Raw genomic sequence first — 19,771 nt, 5'->3', positions numbered from 1 at the left:
TGAGGATTATAACCCGGGAAGGCCTTAGAAAGCGTTCCAGAGAAGCATGGTTTTCAGGACAGTCACCTTTTCAGAACAAAGAACATACATTAAACAAACCCAGGATACTTCAAAGTTTCGAAGAGGTGTTTAGTTGCAAATTAGCACGTCAACATGACCCTGATTTTCGAAAGGGACTAATATGGACCTTACCAACGGGCATAGGAGGGGAAGTAAGGATTCTTACTGACAAATAAAAATGGCAAGCAATAGGATATATTGGAGAATATGAGGAAGCCATTTGGTGTAAACCTAATTCGGCCTGACCTTGTCTTTCCAAAAGGGCCTGACCTCAGCCATTGAGCATGCATTGTATATCTGCTTTAGATATTCCCTATGGTAAGAACAAAGGCCCTTGAGATAAAGGTGCAACTTCCCTCCCCCTCCCAATGTTGGCATTTCCTTAAGGATTAAGCATCTTTCCTTAGGCTGGGAACTGATTGCTGCGCTCACCTGCGACCGCCCAGGTCGAGACAATAGAATTGCCTCCTGCTACGCCCACCGAGATAGCAGACCCACTACCTGCTGTGTCCATCAAGCGCTGTGCCGACAGGGCAATCTTGTGACTATTGTGGGAGGGACATTTCAATCATATGTGAATCGTCCTGTTTGGGGGTATATAACCACTCTGTATACCTCACCTACTTGGTGCCCTTTCTTCCTTCGGGAAGAAAGGCCCCGGGCCATGGTCCTCAGATTTCAGCTCAGAATAAACTGTCCCAAATTTTCATTTATAGATTGGTTATGGATTATTTTCGCCAACATTACCTTAAGAGAGCGCATTCTTTACTTTAATGGTTAAAGCAGATGTACAATGTATGTTTGACAAGCCATAAATCAGGCTTCTTTAGTTCCAGCCAAATCAGTTTTGAACCCAAATAGTTACCCCATATACCTCAATATGTGAAAATCTCTTGTCAGTGAGAAAACAAATACAAAATGTAGACAATGTTAAAGGATGAGATAAAAATAAATACAGAAAAAAATTCAAATATTTTTTTCCTGGTCTAGGTGGATGGTTTTAAGCACCCTCAGTGGACAAGTGGTTACCCCTGGAAATTTTTTATAATGGAGTCCTGGGTTACTGGGTGGCTGCATGACCTTGGGCAAATCTCCCAGCCTCAGTTTCCTCATCTGTAAAATTGAAATGATCACCCACCCATACCTCTGGTGGCTATCCTCAGGATCAAATGAGATACTTGTGAAAGCTAGTTGTAACTGGTAAACTATGAGGGATTATTAAGATTACTACTGTGATATTGTGATTTATAATAAATATATATTTGGTCTTCATCCTCATTTCTGGCACAAAGCTCTTAAAACCCTTGGAATTTCCTAAGTAATGAAAGCATTAAAGGCTTTTTTGTTATGTCAATGAGGTGACTTTTAGACCACACCTGAGGGTGGAGGCTGGTTCCCAAGGAAACCAACTTTGTGATTAAAGGGTTGGAACTTTTAGTGGTATCCACCTGACTCCCTGAGGAGAGAAGAGAGGCTAAAGGTTGAATCAGTGGTCAATGATTTGATCAATCACGCCCATGTAATGAGGTCTCCATAAAAATCAAAAAGAACAGAATTCAGAGAGCTTCCAAGTTGGTGAACACATGGAGATAAGGAGAGAGTGACTTGATGTGAGACAGCATGGAAGCTCCATGCCCTTTCCCCATAACTTGCCCTGTGCTTCTCTTCCATCTGCCTGTTCCTCAGTATATCTGTTAGCACCTACAGACCCTACATAGGTTCCCTATCCACCACACAAGTGGGGCCAAATAAAGACTGGAATGGCAGGCTTACGGCAAGGAAAGTGTTTTTATTTTGGGTGATAGCCGGGAGACGAGAGTGTGCCCTCAAATTTGTCTTGTTTCACCTTGTCTCCCCAAAAGATGAGAGGTGAGGAGTTTGAACGGTTGCCAGGAATGTTTCTGTTTGTAGGGATTGGGGGAGCCTGTGACCTGGGGCTTTTCCTACCAGCCTGTGCATGACCTTGAGAGGATGCTCACAGGGAGCATGATAAGAAATCCAGGTGGCTGTCCTTGGCTGTCTGTCTCTATGGCAGATAGTGGATTCCGGAGCCAGGGAGCCAGGGAGTAAGCAGGGAAAGAGTGCTTTGGTTTTAACCCCATATATGCTGGGTTTAATGTAGGGGAAATGATATCAGGGTCGGCATCACATCCTTTCATAATAAACTGGTAATCTAGTAAGTGAAATGTTTCTCTGAATTCTACAAGCTGCTCTAGCAAATTGATCAAACCCTAGGAGGGGCTCCTCAGAACCTCTGTCTTATAGTCAGTTGGTCAGAAGTACAGGTAACAACCTGGACTCGTGACTGGCATCTGAAGTGGAAGTGGGAGGCAGTCTTGTAAGACTGAGCCCTTAAACTGTGGAACCTGATGCTATCTCCAGATAGATAGTGTCAGAACTGAGTTGAATTGTTAGGACACCCAGCTGGTGTCTGAGAATTGCTTGTTAATGTGGGAGAACCACCACCCCCCATTGGAACTGGGTCCCAGAATCACTCTTTAATTGCTATTAGCGTAGAGTCACTATTAACATAATGAAGGGGGCCAATCCTAAAACAAATAGCTTTGAATTCTGTTAGAAGCAGCTCAAGATTTCAGAGGGAGCATTTCCCATCAGTAGAATTGCAGAACTACCTGCAAGGAATCATTGCAGAGTCATTCTTGCACCACATAGAGAGTAGAGGTAGTAACGATTAATAACAATAATGACAAATACCATTTGGCAGATACTTTCTAAAAATTTAATGTATATTTACTATTATAATCCTTATAACAACCAAAAGAAGAAAGTCATTTATTATCACTACTTTATTGACAGGGAAGTGAGGCTCAGAGAAGTTAAGTAACTGACTCAGGATCTCACAGATAATAATTGAGAAAGCTGAGCTTCAAATCCAGACTGTGGCTGGAGAGTCTGTATTATACTTAAAATAGATGTTCTCCATATTACCTTCCAACACTGATGCTAACATTCATAATCTCTTCCCATTCAGTAAAGCTCAGTCTGATATCAAATAAACTTCCTTCACTAATCTACTCTTCAACAAATACTTCTGAATACCAATTACGTGCCAGGCACTATACTGGGTACTGGGTATGCCAGACACAATGGGTCCCAAACCCCTAACAATAAGGTTATCTTGGCATGGGGACATCATGGCTAGGGAGAGTATGTGCACGCATATGTATATGCTTGTTTATATGAATAAATATGCACCTACCTGACCACATATCCCACCAGACCTCAAACAACAAGACCTCAACCCAATGATGTTAGGGTTTTATTCAAAGTACAATGGAAAGACCATGAGGGTTTTAAGCAGAGAAGAAACATGTGATTTGATTCAAGGCTTTAAAAGATGACTCCATCTGCAAAGTGGATAAAGGATGAATGATAGAGCAAGCATGAAAGGATGTGCTGCTGTAGTTATGGATAAAGATGACAGATGGCAGCCATGGAGACAGAGAGAAGAGGATGAGTCTGAGAAGCGTTTTATAGGAAAATTAACAGGATTAACAGGTGGATTTGATGTGTGGAGCAAAGGAGAAGAAAAAATACAGAAATACTCTCAGGTTTCTGGCTTGGGTGGATGGTGAAGCATTCACCGAAAGGTGAAGACTAGAAGGTATTTGGATATATGCCTGGAGTTCAGAGACGTGTGGACCAGAAACATAAATTTGAGAATCGTCATCACATAAAAGGTGTTTATAGATGTGGGAGTGGCTGAGATCAGCCAAGGAGAAGAGAAGCGGGCCCCAATGAACAGGGGACACTGCAAGATCTCAAGGTTGGACAGCGAAGGAAGAGCCCATAGGGCCAGCTGATAAGGAGCATCCAGTGAAGGGGTTGTAGGGGTTTGAAGAGACAGGAGAAGAGAGGAGTGCAAGAAAGAAGGAGAGTCATTTGGGTCAAACAACACTAGTAGGTCAAGAAACACAGAAGTGGCTGGCACCCTTGGCAAGAGTAGTCTGAGTGATGGCACAAAAGCCAGAACAGAATGTGGGTAGGGGTCTGAGAAACAAAAGGGAGGTGCTGAGGCAAGGATGGTCCATGTGGGCTGTTCTTTCAAGATGCTTGACTGTGAACAGGAGCAGAGAAATGGAGTGATAGCCAGAGGGAAAACAGTAGTCAAGGAAACTTTCATTGCTTGTTTTTTCTTAGGATAAGTGACACTAAGAAATGATCCAGTAGAGAGGGGAAGATTAAGGATAGAGAGGGAGGGGGAAACTGCGGAGTGGTGTACTGAGAAAAGAGACCTGGAAGCCTCACTGTTTAGGTCTCAGTTCACATGATAATTCTTCAGAAATGTCTTCCATGGCCTCCCAACTACACATACACACACTCACACACACGCACACACCCCACCCCCATCATCATCATCACCCTTATCATTGTGATTCTGTCTTCTATGTATTGAATTTATTTTCTTCTTAGCACTTATCTGAAACAATATTTTTTGTTTGCGTGTTTATTGTCTGACTTTTCCCACTAGAATATGATCTCCAAGAGGGCATGAATTTCTTGACCTTGCTCATGACTATATCCCCACCATCAGAGGAGTGGCTGTGCGTGAATGGAAGTGCCCATGTGGAGGGACAGGCCTGGAGGAGGAGAAGGGGCACCTGCTGGGTCGTAACTGGAGGGAGGATGAGGAAGACAAGCGAAAAGGTAGATGGGCTGGTTGATTTGGCGGTGGGGAGACAAGGGAATTCTCAGCTAAAAACTTCTGTTTTCTTTTTTTTTCTTTTTGGTGAGGAAGATTGTCCCTGAGTTAACATCTCTGCCAATCTTCCTCTATTTTTTGCATGTGGGATGCTGCCACCACATGGCTTGATGAGCGGTGTGTAGGTCCACACCCAGGATCTGAACCCACGAACCACAGGCCACCAAAGTGGAATGTGTGAACTTAACCACTGCACCACCAGGCCAGCCCCAAAGCTTCTATGTTCTTAATGAAGCACCATTGGGGTCCAAAGTCATGGGCTGAGAGTAGGGGCAGGGAGTGCAGGAGTTGAGGAGAGAGAAGGTATGAAAGACTCATCCAATAAGCAGTGACCAATGGCCCTAACTATTCTAAACTACTGGAAGTTTTTAGAATATATTACACTTTGCATATATTCTTCCCTCTGCTAGGAATGGTCTTTTCCCTACTTGTCCGCCAGGCAAATACATTTGAGTCTTGGCAAGAATGTCACATCCTCTGTGGGGATCTCCCAACAGGACCACTTCTCCTGACAGCCTGAGCTCTGCTCATCCTCTCTGTGTCCCCATTGCACCTGTTCAAACACACTCCATTTCTTGGAGGTCACCCCACTGGATGCAATGTGTTTTTGTTGGCATGGCAGTCTCCCAACTGGGCTGTGAGCCCCTGGAGAGCAGAGCCTGTCATTTTCTCCCCTCCATCCCAAAGGTCTGCACGGGCCTGGCACATAGCGGTGTTAAATACAGGGTCTCCAGATTGGATTGGATTAGTTTGCCATTCAAAGAAAACCCCAGACCAGAGCTATCCTGGGACATAAGAGGCCTTAATGAAAGATGTCTGGCTGCCGGGGTCAGGCGTAGGCAGGCTACTGAGCAGAAAAGCATGGCTGAGCAGCCGCTCCTCAAAGCTAGGGAAGAGGCCAACACTAAAGCCTGGGCTCTCATTTATAGGGCTTCCATGGGTGGACCTGGAACTTGCATGACCGCTGTGCCCCGGTTACAAATGCAGCCCTGCCTGAGCCTTCTAAACTGAGAGGCTGAATCAGGCCTAAATAGCAACTGTGCTTCAGGCCGTAGTCAGATTCCACATGGGGCTGCACCACAGAGTTCACCTGGCCCAAACCCACCTCTCCACCCCCACTATGTCCTCCTGGAAGAGCCTCACATAGACATGAGGTCTACACACTGCATCCCCTCACACCGTATGCCACACACACAAACACACACAGACACACACCCTCCATGGGTACACACACACACACACATATGTACAAAGCACACACACATCCATACGTATACAAAACACACACACGCACATACACACAACTGGCCCTCCCCCAGAGCCAGTGCAGATGACTCTGGGTGCTGGGACCATGCCTGCTCCCTTGTCCTTTGCCTACTGCCTGAGCCTAAGCACAGGCCATGTTGGCCACAGAGGCAGAAGGAAAGGGACCGTTCTGCCTTTTGGCAATGAACCTCTACCGTTTTGTCCATCACAGGGTCCTTAGTCTAAGGCTGAGTGTCCACAGATTTCATCTGGTGTTGGAGGAATCATTCCATCTGATGGTCCAGCCCTTCCCATCAGGAACCTCAGTTTGAAGAAGGGACACAGCTAACCTCAGGGAGACCCCATCCCCGCCCTACAGAGCCTCCAGAGTGAGTGGAGTGACATGGTCCCTGCCTTAAGGCCACAGCCAGGGGCAAGGAAAAGTGCTTGGCCTCAGAAGACACTGGCATGCTAATGTCTCTATAAAGTTTGAGAGTACCCATCTCACACACCCTCATCCTCGTCCTCACCCTGTCCAAACTTTGGTCTTTATGAAGACATGGTATAAAAAACGAAATTCGAGACAAAACAAAACAAAAACCCTGACTAACTTCTTATTCAAGAGCCCTGTCCAAAATACGGTAGGTGTTTTTCCACCCATATATTAAATAGTCAGCTGAGGTCTAACCCAGGCTGGGATTGAAACACTGGTTCTGACACTCCCCGACCTTATATCGTTGCAGTGCAATCTAACTACCACCAACACCATCTCATGTTTACTTTGACCCAATTTTAAACGCAAGAATTTTTGTGTCAGAGGTAGAGGGGGAGTCAAGAATTGGGGATGGGGCCCAGAATGTGGGCCTGTCCTGAGCTCACACACCCCTGATAAAGCCCTCACCAGGACCACCATACTCCAGTTCCCTGCCCCCACCCCCAGCTCTCCAGACCCCGGTGACACTGCTAAGGCCACATCCACTTGAGTGTTGACACTGCTCAGTGAAGCTGACTCATAGAATGAGTTGGCCCAAGTGCATCTGAAAGAAGAGGACAGTTGTGCAAGGTGTATTTTGACAGACTGTGAAGAGGGGCCAGACGTGAGCAAGAAGGAGGACCAGCTGATAATTATCATTGCTTCTGCTAGAATCTCCAGGTGACAAACTTACCTTGGTGCCCAGAGCCCCAGATGTTGCTAAAGCCAAAAGTAGGTGGGTCTCATTGGCTATTCCACCCACGGCCTCAAAGAGTATAAGGATCACTGCGCTTCAGCTTTATCTGAAACCAAATCAGCAATCCCACCTGCCTGCCCTCGGGTTCCAGCTCAAGGTAGGTAGGTATGAAAGCTGGGACATAAAGCCAATTCAGCCCCTTAACTGAGAAAAGAGGGGATTGCACAAGAAGCCCTACAAGGTCCCTTCTACTTTTGACGTCAGAGGCTATAAGTAGGAGGCAGGAAGGACCCTGGAGTGGGAAATCACCCATACATATATGAAACAATAGGGAAACCCAGTCAAAGCACCCAGGTACAAGGTCCTGAGAGAGGAAGGCCCACTCTCCAGTTCCACACTGCAGACTAGTGGCAAATGCCTGGCATAAAGAATGCTTGGCAGTTAAATAGGAAGGCAAAGATTACACATGAAACCCACATGGCACACCCATTCATCTGTTCATTCATTCAATACGCAGCTAATGGGAGAGCCTTCTGTGCCTGGCCCTAGGAATTCAGAAAAAATAAGACAAAGTTGCTGCCTTCTAGGGATTCAAAGTCTACTAGGAGAGGCAAACACAGAAACAGAAAAAAATTGCACCATGATGAAAGAAATATGATGGAAGAAAAATGTCTAGCTTAAAAGGTGGCCACGGGAAGGAGTGAGCAACTCTGCCCAGATGGGTGAGGAAATGAATTCACAAAAGTAGGGATAGTTGAGCTGTGACTTAAAAAACAATTGGACCTGGGACCCTAGCTTGCACTTGACCTCGAATTCCTGGTACTTGTGACTATGTGGAAGTTACTTACACTCTCAGTGTCCTGGTTTATGAGAGGAAGGCATGTGCTAAAGGATATGCCCACAAAGCTTTTGTCCAGGTCATAAAGTTCCGAACATCAGTGAATCAATGCATTGACTCCGAGCCCAGGCACAGAGCCGAAAACACAAATATGATTCAGTCTACGGGTCAAAATCAGCCATGAGCTCAGGCACCAAAGAAGTTTAAGGTGTGTTCAATCCTTAACATTTGGCAACATTCAAATCTCAATATAACCACAACATTTTAGGTGCAGGACATTTCCAAGTGTTCGTACCTATGCAATGTTTTAGCATCCCCTTCATAATTATACTATTAATGTAATAACACTTGTGGATGCACCATAATGAATTTATGCCTTCAGGCCATACATTGAAAGAGGAATGATGTATTATAACAACCTGATTCAAGTAAGGCCTCAAGGGACTAGATTCTAGAATCTAATTACTGCCAGAGAGCATGATCAATATTAACTGATCATTACTGAAAATGCTCATTTTTGGCAAATTTTTTCCAGAATTCAGTTGACTCAATAATTCCACGAGGCAAACTTGTACATTCTCCTAGAAAGAGGAGCAATAGGGAGGGGATGGTGATGGGAGACAATTTTGATGCTAATTCAAAACCAAGGGGTCCTGAGAGAAGCCAGGCCACTCAGCACCAGGGGAGCATTGCTAAGATATTTCTGTAATCAAACTTTTTGTTTTCAAGACAAATTAATTCTGCTTGTGCTCTGGGACAGAAGACTGGGGACTCAGCCAAGGACCTCTGTAAGAGTTAGAGCTGAGCCTAAGTGGTTTCCTGGGGAAAACCCAGCCTTATCTGCAGGTGGCCCCAAAGCCTGGCTCCATACAGAGGCAAGCAGCCTTCCATGTAGGTTCGAGCACTGGTTTGACTTCCCAATTGTTGTCATAGATTATCAAGCCTGCTCCCTACTCATCTGATTTCCAAATTCTGTGCAAATACAGTCACCAGGACTTGAGATGTGCGTCTGAGAGTGTACTTTCTAATCTCAGGGGTCTAGAACCCATCAGAAGGCTCAACTGAGAAAATAATAATGGTGACCATAACTAACAATGTCATTCATTTGCCACGTGCCGTCTCATCTGATCCACACCACACCTCTCTACAGCAGGGGCTATCACTTCCTCCATCTGAGATAGGACTCTACCATTTAGAGACGTCCAAGTCAGAGACCTGGTGGAGCCAGCACTGGAAGCCAGGCAGTTTGCCTTTAAACCTTTACTCCTAAACCCTGGAAAGGTAGTCTAGGAGGTTGCTATCTAAGCACTCCTCTCCTCTAAGCCCCATCTGGGAGACAAGTGAGGCAAGCACAGGACTAAATTGTCAAATGCATTAACCTAGCTGCTCAAAAAATAACCCTCCTTGGTCTGAAACTTAATGTGCTGACCTGGGATTTTATGCAGGTCTAAATAAAAGAAGGCCACAAGAAACTATTTCTGTATATGTTACCACACTCTTGATGGGGACTGGGTGCTCCATGTCACCCAATGCCTCTTCTGTAAGGTCCCACAGGTAGACATTTCTTTAAAAAGAAGGGTTTCCCCTGAGGAAGACGAGAGCTCGGTAACTTACTCTGATCTCCTTTTTGCCCTAGCTACCATGACCTAAAAAACAATGTCGAATCACCAAACAAACCCAAATTGAGGAAGGTTCCACAAAATACCTGACCAGCACTCCTCAAAACAGTCGAGATCATCAAAAAGAAGGAAAGTCTGAGAAACTGTCACAGTGTAGTGTAGCCTAAGGAGACATGGAGACTCATGGTATCCTGAGTGGGATGGTGGGACAGAAAAAAGCACATTAGGAGAAAACTCATGAAATTCAAATAAAGTACAGAGGTTAGTTAATAATAAGCTATATCAATATGGGTTCATTAGTTGTGACAAATGTGCTATGATAATGTAAGACGTTAACAGCAGGAAAAACTGGGAGTAGGGAATACAAGAACAATTTTTCTATAAATCTAAAACTATTCTAAAATTAAAAGTTTATTTTAAAATATCTTGATTAAATAAGAAATAACTTTCATGTTTCCAGGTAGGAAAGCAGTAAAAATATCAATTCTCCCCAAAGTAATTTGTAAAATGAATGCAATCCTAACCAAAATCAGTATTCTCAGAAGTGACAAAATTATTCCAGAGTTTATTTATAGAAATAATCAGATGATAATAGCCAAGAAAGTATTTTCAAAAAAATTACCAAAAGAGGGCTTGTATCAATAGATACTAAAGTATTTTGGAAAGCTACAAAAAAATTAAAATACAAGCATAGGAAAAGACGTAGAGATTAATGGAACAGAAGAGACAGCCAAGAAACAAACCAAGTATATGTAATTTAGTCTATAATAATTCATCAATAAATAATTAAACAAAAAGTGGGGAAATTAACTATTAAATTTCCAAATTCATTTGAATTCAAAAGGTAAGAGTAAAAAATTATTAAAAAATTAAAAACTGGAAAAAGATAACTTATGGTGGACTTTTCAGTGTATAAGTGTAGGCAAGAACAACAAGGTAAAATACAATACTTTCTGTGTCCACAAACAGAAACAAAACTAAACAGCACAGGAAAAACTGGATAAAATATATTTACAATATCCATGACCAGCAAAAGATTAATATCCTTAATATGTTAACAGAAATCTGTAAGAAAAAGATGAGCGATCTACCCAACACAGGAAAAAAATCATGAACAAGAAATTCACTAATGAATTAATAAATACTAATAAGACGTCAAAGAATGCTCATCACTCGTAATCAAAGTAAAATTAAAGCAACAGGTTTGCCTATGAGGTTGGCAAGCAATGAGATAATAAGAGGAATGACAATACCCAGTGTTGATGAGGGTGTGTGGAAATGAACACTCTCATACAATGCTTGTGGGAGTTAAAATTTGGACTCTCTTCAGGACAAGTTGGCCACGCTAACAACAATAATATTAACGAGAACAGCCGAGAGTGCCGTGCTTGCTGGGCCAGGCCACGATCTAAGGGATTGCCCTGTATTAAAGCCACATGTGTCTCATAGCAACTCAGTAAAGGAAGTACTGTTACTAACCACACTCACCAGGGAGGAAACTGCAGTCCTGCAAGATCCTCCAGGGCCCTTCAACTGGCAGGTGGCAGAGCGGGGAATCAATCCTATGTGGTCTGACTCCAGAGCCTGTGTCGTGCCTGTACAGAAAACATGATGGATGTGCTCTGATCCAGGGATCCTGCTTCTAGAAACTTACCCTAAGAAAACAATCCCAATGTTTGTAAACTTAGATGTATAAGGATGTTTATTGCAACAATTTTATAAATGCAGCAGAGGCAATAATGTGAATTATCAGCAGGAGAGAACTAATTAAATAAATTGAGGTAAATCCATACATTGGGATACTTATTACTCAGTCTTTAAAACATCCTGTAGAAAAATGACATATTATTAAGTAAAACACATAGGCTTTAAAATAATAAATATGGAATTATATACTCTAATCCCAACGTAATTTAGGCCTATAGATTATTTTTATTTCATTATTAATGTTTTCTATATTTTACACATGTTCTAAGCAAGCATGCATTGCTTTTATAACAGAAAGTTAAATGCTTTTTCTCTACCTTGGAGAAACTATCATAACATAAACATAAGGATTATGATATTATGATGTCATGATATCAAGCATAAGGAGTCATATATAAAAAGCTACATGGAAGCCTTGTTTGGAATAGTGAAAATCAGAGAAATCTGTATGTCCATAAGACATTGAGAAATGGCTAATAGACTGTGGCAGATCCAACCTATAAGGCCTACAAACCTTGAAGGCCAGGACCACCAGCCTCTCGGTTGAGGTGCTGTGGTGGGGCAGTTACAAGTGACAGAGCTCCTAAGCTTTCCGGTCCACATGGGGCAGTGTTATCCAACTTTCACACTGCACTGAGCCTGTATTCCTGAAAGGATGTCCCTAGAGGCATGTGGTACTTTATAGTCTATCAAACACATTCATGCCCATTATCTCAACCATCCTGGGAGCAACCTGCTCAGCACTGCTGTAACCAGGTCCTTGTTGCCAAGTTCTCTGCTGTCTCCCCAGCATCCAGAACAGCACCTGTCTGTGTGCAATGAATGGCAATGGACACGGCATCAGATGGATGTTAATGGTAGTGTGCATCCTATATTCTCACCTGTTAAATGGAGAGATCAGTACCTACTTCTCAGGGTTATTGTAGAGATAAAATCAGGTCCTGATTGTAAAACCCTTGTCAAGGTGGCCAGCCTGTTGTATGGGGTAAATGAAAGTAACTGAAAAAACAAAGAATTGAAGTGCAGAAGGCATCCCACTTTCCTGAATTCAGTGGCATGGCTCCTACAGAGTTTCTGGGAGAGACCCAGCTCCTGATGTGGCAGGAAGCCTTGCAGGGTGCGGCGCAATTGCACTCCATTTCACCACAGCCCCCTCCACTGATTTATTCTTACCACTGAGCAGTTAAGAAATCCCTTTTTTTTTGGTCACCAAAGCTTTGCAGAAGAAAGGCAGCACCTGAGGGGCCAGGTGGTCAACAGGCCCTGCTGAGCTTTGTTGGCAGAGTCAGGAGTGTCCTGCAAGCAGTTCTTTCAGGAAGGATGATCGATTTGTGCTGATCTAGCCTTTCCTTTGTGATGAAAGCCACAGCCCCCTCATTCCCCCGGAACCCTGCTGCCTCACCTGCTGCCTCCATCCTGGGGGACAGAGAAACCCCCAGAGAACACGCCAGCTCTCTGGGTCTCCCCACATCCCTCTTCCTCAGCAGGACATCTGGTCATCGCCTCAGACACCAGATGAGGCCCCATGGGGCTGCTTTGCACAGAATGAGTCGTCTCAGGGCACAGCTGCTTTCTGCAGCTGCACAAAGTGATGCTCCATTTGGGAACTCAGCACAGTCAACTCACTTCTCCTGGCCACTGAGGATGGCTCTCCAGCAAAGGAGCCCTGGGTTGCGTACTCCAGCACTCACATACTACGTGGTTTGAAACAACTTCCTCAACCTCCCTGAGCCTTCATTTACTCAGCTGCATGAAGGGAGTCACACCAATGCCAAAACTGCAAGTTATTGTAAAGATTAAATGAAACAATTCTGTGATTACTGGTCAGGGCAAAGGTATTCAATGATTTGTTTGTTCCACACGACATCGTCAGACAAGCCAATGGAGCCAGTCAAACCCGGTCATCATCACAAGATCCACCCCCTAGCATTTTCCAGGGCCACTGGCAGCTGCTGCCTGGAACCCATTCCCACTGTGCTCGCTCTCCCACAAACCCACTCCCACCTCAAGGGAGCTCAGCTTTTCCTTGGCCAATATTTGAAGAAAAAACTTGGCTTGTAAAGCTAAGATATAATCATGCCTCTTTCCTTTCTAAAAAAAACCTGTGGTGGCTCTCAATATCCCTTAAGGTAAAAGTCGAAACTCCTTAACAGGGCTTTCAGCCCCCTCCATGATGCGACCCCGTGACACCGCACCCCTCCACTCCTCACATAAACCATGCACGCCATCCTTCTAAACCCCTGCAATGGCTGCCCGTGCCCTGCTGTGTTACACCCACACCTTTGCACATGCTTTTCCCTCCACCTCAAATTCTTCCCCCGTCCTTTTTGTCCCTCTGACTTGTTCTGAAGGATTCTAACTCCAGGAAAGCTCCACCACACCGTATGCACCTCTAGAGTGTGTCCCTGTGCATCACCCCACAGTGCAATCATTTGTCCACGTCTGTCCTCCGGACCACAACATCACCTCCTAGAGCGGTTGCGTCTTCTTCAACTTTATATCTCCAGCTTCTATCGCAGAGTGAATGTTCAGTGAGTGAGTGAATGCCATTTTCTTTTTACTCCAGCACATTTTCTGAGTCAGAAGGAAATTCCTTTTCCAGTCTGCCTCCAACACCCCAACATCTCAAACCAGCTGATCTGTTCTCCTCAAGTCCCAGGTACAGGGTTCCCACATTAATCTCTTTCCTGGGCATCCAACATAACTCAACTCCTCATTCACCAGTTCCTGCTCCAGCACAAGTGAGAAATGATATGCATCCACATTTGCATTCAACTATATTTACATTTATCTTATCTGTGGGCAAACACAGGGATGCTAATTATGGCAACTTTCTCAGCAGGTCCCCTCAAAGATTAAGAATGTGGTCTGTGGCTATAGAAGAGAAAAGGTAGATGGGTCAACTGAGGCTTGAAACCACAGTTTCATTATCGTTTTGTTAAGATAAATGAAGTGACCCCAGAGATGAGCTCCCTCACAATCTGAGGGTAGTGAGGGTAATAGGGACAACAGTAATTCCATGGGCCTAATAATCACCTGTCACCACTAGAATAATGCTAACGTTTATTGAATGTTTTCTATGTGTTGAGCAGAATACTGAGAAGTTTACAGGGACTGACTGACTTAACATCCATACCTTTATAAAGGATCTGCCACTTAGAGTTGTGCGACCCTGAGTAAGTATGTTACTTCTTTTTGCCTCCATTTCTTCAGGAGTAAAATGGGACTCGTCATGGTACCTACAACATAGTGATTAAATGAGTTATTATATACAAATGCTTAGTAAGCCTCCCCAGAATCTGGCCCCATCCCCAAAGTTAATCTGAACCTGAGGTTATTGGTCCTAATCATTGGGGTCTAATACCTCAGAGCTGCTATGTGGCCCAGGCTGCCCAAGGGAGTAGAACCAAAGCCAGCAGGTGGGAGGAAAGAAGGCAGATAGCTAGTCATTATCATCATGTTTTTCTAATAAAGCCTTTAAAGTGATAAATGCAGCAATTCTACTTCTTCTCTACCTTGGAGAAACTATCATAACATAAACATAAGGACTATGATATTATGATATCATGACATCAAACATAAGGAGGCATATATAAAATGCTACGTGGAAGACTTGTTTGGAATAGTGAAAATCAGAGAAATCTATATGTCCATAAGACATTTAGAAATGGCTACATAGACTGTAGCAGATCCAACCTATAAATTACTAAGGAATAGTTGCAAGCACGAATGTGACTTTACACCTGTCAGCAGGCTTGCGAGGCATTGTTCCAAGTGCTTACACAAATTAACTCATTTGATTCTCACAAGAACCTTATAGAATAGGGATACTATAATTACAATTCTCAAGGAAGGAAACTGAGGGAGGTTTAATAATTTAGATCATGCAACTAACAAGTGACAAAGCTGTGATTTGAATACAGACGGTCTGGCTCCAGAGACCATTCTCTTAATCATTCTGCTAATTTATTGTTGACTGAAAAAAAAAAAGCAAAGGGCAAAAAGACACAAAGTATGCTATTTGTGTAAAATATACACGCAATACAAAACTATATTGTTTCTAAATATGTACATAAAGGCAAGAAAATGATCTACAAAAAAAAATCACACCAAATTATAACACTAGTTGCCCGTGTGAAGGCAACAGGGATTTAGGAAGATGGATTGGGTGACCAGGAAGAACTTCACCCTGACCTAAAATGTTTTAAATTTTTAAAAGAGAATGTATTTCTGTATTGCAGAATGATTTGAAACTTATAAAATGAAAATAACCAGAAGGAACCAACTACTTCAGGATTAGATGTGTTTTCCAATACTAAAAGAAATATGTAGCTTAGATTGTCACTCTTCAGGGATTCTGGAGAGTAGATCCAAGCGTCAGCGAGTGACTGGACTGGAAAACCATCTACTGGAGCACCCTATCTGGTTGTCACCTTAGACAAATAAACTCAACATCTTCCAAATTACTCATCATCTTTTATAGTCAAACTTCTTACCCCTCTTGTCTCTTGTAGGTCCATGAAAAGCATTGCTTACATTTACCCAAATATAATTATAATCCCTTAAAATTTCTGTCCATTTTTCTAACTCTAACTTCTTTATCCATGCTAAGTAACTTCAATTATTCTTCTACAGCCTTTTAGTCATTTGAAGATGGCTATTCATCAACTCCTAAGTCTTCTCTCCACACTAGTTGTGGTGGTGAGAATGAGTAGCAATAGTGATGATGGTGGTGATGGCACTGGTGGTAATAGTGAGAATGAATCATGGTAACAGTAGTGGTGATAATGATAGTGGTGGTGGTGGCAGTGGTGGTGGTATTAGTGATGGTGAGAATGAGTAGAAGAGGCAGTACAGTAGTTAAGTACAGTAGTTATGGTTATGATGGTGGTGATAGTGGTAGTGGTAGAGATGGTGGAGGTGATGGTGGTGATGACAGTTGTAGTAGTGCCAAAGGCAGAGGATACGATGGTGCTGGTAGCAGTGGTGGTGACAATAAGGATGTTAAAGGTGGTGGTTGTGGAATTGACAGTGGTAGCAGTGATGGTGAGAATTAGTGGAGGTAGTAGTGGTAGTACTTGTAATTGTGGTGGTGCTGGTGGTAGTGGTGAAGGTGATGGAGCTGGTGGAGGTGGTAATAGCAATGGTGAGATTGAGCAGAGGTTGTAGTGGTAGTAGTGGGGACAGTGGTAATGATGATGCTGTTGTAGCAGATGATAACACAGTATTTGGCATTTGATGAGTACTGAAAGTAACAGCAATATAGCCATGGTGGCAATAGTGTTGGAGATGATGAAAACAGAGGTGTTGAATTCAAGCTAAGCACACAGCAAAAAGCAATTCTAGATCTAGGGCTGATTACCTGGCTGCTGAGACCAAAGCCCCTCCTCCATTTTTGCTACTGCCATTTGGCAAGACAAGCAGAGGGAAGGTCACGTGGAAGGGTACTTGGAAGGATACGTGGCCTGGAATGACAGCAGCAAATAGGATGATACTTCCCAGGCTGGGTGGTCTATAGGACTCTACTTGCTACTTCCCAGCCATAGCAGTTTGTTCCAAATCTCAGCCTTCCACGTCTACTTCATTTTGGATTTGTCCATGATGGCAATTTCCTATGTGCATTTGAGAGAAGGAAAAATGGGAAGAAAGTAGAGAGTAAAGTAAGTCCACAAAAGTAAGCTCTTAGTCTCTTTTAGCCCACCCCAGGCAAGCCTTGGCCAGACCTGTCAGAGTCCAGCCCTACTAGTTGCCATTGCCCATGTAGAGAGGTCAAGAAGTAGGAGTATGAGGCCACATTCCAACAGTGGTGGCAAGGCCCCATCAGCCACACCTGACCCAACACTCCCACAGACACTGAGTCCTGCTGAGGGACACTTGGCCTGTTCTGCCACAGATAGCAAGGTGAGCAATTAGGTTCAGGAATCAGAAAACAATTTATTTAAAAAAAAAAAAAAATACTGCAGTGCCTACAACAGCCTGTTCAAACAGAGTAACCATAACAGCATGGCATCTCTGGAACTCAGTGGCATTTCCGAAACTCATTCCAGCAAAGATAACAAGTACTTTGGACTTCAACCAGGCCAATTCCATCCCCATCAGCCAAAAGTTTGGCCAAAGCACCTCCATTGTCTCACATTTGATTCACTAGGGGATTAGGCACAATGAGTAGCAATTAATGTCACCCCGTTCTCAACTCTTCCTGGTGCCTTCCTCTGGATTTTATTGGGTTTCCCAGATCTGACACTACACTAAGCAGGTCTCAGGGTTAAGTGGGGCTTCCATATGTCCTGTCTGCAGCCAAGTCTTAAGTGTTGACGATAATGATGGTGATGGTAGTGGTGCCACTAAGGCTCCCAAGCAGGACTGGATGACCTACTTACCAGGGCAAGCTCATCTTCCAAAGAAATAATATCCTCCTAGGTCCACAAATGCCAAGCATCTCCTAAAATTATTACTCTTTTCTCTTCTTCTTCCTCTTATTCTCTCAAAAGTCTGGTTACCTGCTCCCTACTGAGTACAGTCACCTTGATTATGATGTTTCCCCTTAGTTTGGTTAACCACATTTATAGGGCACCACTACAAGACAGACACTGGGCTAACTACTGGAGGTTCAAGGTTCAGTTAGTTTTAGTCCTACCCTCAAGGAGTTCTTAGTCCAGCAAGTGAGACAAACACTAACACATAAGGTAAACACAATGTGGCAAGTGACTTTTTAAAAATAACAAGAAGAAGAAGTCGAGAAGGATTGTAGGGGCTCCAAAAGGGGGCACATAACCTCTTGGAATGGGTAGATCTAGCTTGGCTGAGAACCTTCTTACCATTCATCCCAACGCAAAGTTGACTTGGGGTCTCAAAGCCTGTCATCCCTTGCTGAAGGGAGCCACAACAGTGTCCCTCATTCTATCATGGAAGCTTAATAAATCAGCTGTAATTCCAGCTTCTAAAGGTCCTTACTTTTCTGGGTTCCTCAGAGATCTCAGCCAGGAAGATCCCCAGTGATGTAGGACCACACCAACAAAGTGATCTTCAGGCCTGAAGTTTCTTTGGTTGAATTCTCCACATGCTCCCTCAACCCAGTGCCAGTGCCCTTGATGGGAGAACATCCATCAGCAAAGGGGCAAATGAGGTTGCCAGCATTTTTGTGCAAGGAACTACGAGAGATGAGAAGCATCTAGCCCTTCCCTCGTGAAGTTTATAGTCTTATCAAGGAACTTTGGAGATCAGCCATCCCAGTCTACTCATCATATAGATGAGGGAACTCTGGTCAGATAGCAGGGAACGAGCTGCCCAGCACTGCATCAAGCCCAGTCCTTGTCCTGTTGTGCTAGAATGTGTGTTCCACAGGGCAAGGGATTTTTGAGTATGTGTTTTGTCCCTGTCTAGGGCAATGTGTGACAACAGGACAGCTCTCAGAAAATATTCACTGATGCCAACATTGATACAGAATTGAATCACACAGGATAGCAGAGTTTAAAAAGCATGGGCTTTGGAATCAAACAGACCTGCCTGTAATCCTGGCTCAGTTTCTTTTGAGTGTGTGACCTTGCACAAATTCTTCATGCTCCTCAGACCTCAATTTTGTCATCTATAATATGTAGATCATAGTCTCACAGGGTGTGGTGAGGTTTAAACGCAGTAACACCAGAGCATTAAACACAGTGCTTGTCACATAAGTATGTGCTCAGCAAGTGGCATCTGTCATCATCAGGAATAACAGTATTAAGCAGGCAATGAGTAACTCAGAGAAGAACATGGGGACAAACTGGACAAAAGGGACAAGACTAGCCAGACCCCTAATCCAACATCAACCACAGAGAAGGCAAACCCACTGGAGAAATCTGCCTCTGAAAGATTTCCCCTGATCACGTCTCCACTCCCTTCATTAACACCTGACATTTTGCCATAAGAGGTACACCCTTTTGACTATAATTCCAACCCTTACAACTGTGTGCCTCCTGGATGAAGACTGACTTTGAACTACGATCAGATGTCCACACTCTAATGTAAATGAACTGTACGATCTTTCCTTGAGTTCCGTGAACACTTAATCAAACACCTACTATTTTCCAACAGCTTTCTCAAATCTCAGATCTTGTTTAATCCTCACAACATCCTCAGAAATTCCGCAAATCCAACCATTTTACACATAAAGACACAGGTTCAAAAAGGTTAAGTAACATCTGTGTGGTCCCACAGCTGGCAAGTGAGATAACCAGGATTCCAACTCAGGTCTCCTGAGACCAATTCAGTCACCAAAGGCTCACCACAACCTAGGGATCATTTTCGATAATGAGTTGGAGGCAGAATGCAAGAGGCTGGAGGGCTAACCATAGGACTAGGGGCTCAGAGGACACATTACCTACTTCACAGCGTGCCTCTGGCCTGCCTCCAAACACAGATGCTCTGGGTC

The 19,771-nt window shown here is 43.7% G+C and overlaps 1 protein-coding gene across 4 annotated transcripts in view; it reads right to left on the bottom strand.

Annotated features, from left to right (window-relative positions):
* Nucleotides 1–19,771, bottom strand: part of LOC103563996 (small proline-rich protein 2E) — a 95,026-nt gene that overhangs the window by 67,324 nt on the left and 7,931 nt on the right. Inside the window, exons 1-4 of one of the 4 annotated variants that reach the window (XR_011536637.1) lie at nt 16,724–16,973; nt 14,498–14,600; nt 11,143–11,249; nt 9,739–9,845 (exon numbers count right to left, since the gene is read on the bottom strand). The exons of 1 other annotated variant lie outside the window; for it this stretch is intronic. The gene's annotated coding sequence lies outside the window, so the exon portion shown is untranslated. Of the gene's footprint in view, nt 1–9,738; nt 9,846–11,142; nt 11,250–14,497; nt 14,601–16,723; nt 16,974–19,771 lie in introns of those variants that run through there. 2 more of the 4 variants (XR_011536638.1, XR_011536639.1) reach the window with 2 other exon arrangements.

Source organism: Equus przewalskii, unplaced genomic scaffold (genome assembly GCF_037783145.1).
Source record: "Equus przewalskii isolate Varuska unplaced genomic scaffold, EquPr2 ChrUn-10, whole genome shotgun sequence".
Taxonomy (NCBI): Eukaryota; Metazoa; Chordata; class Mammalia; order Perissodactyla; family Equidae; genus Equus; species Equus przewalskii.
The sequence above is the reverse complement of the archived record's forward strand: the minus strand, read 5'-3'. Positions and strand labels throughout refer to the sequence as shown.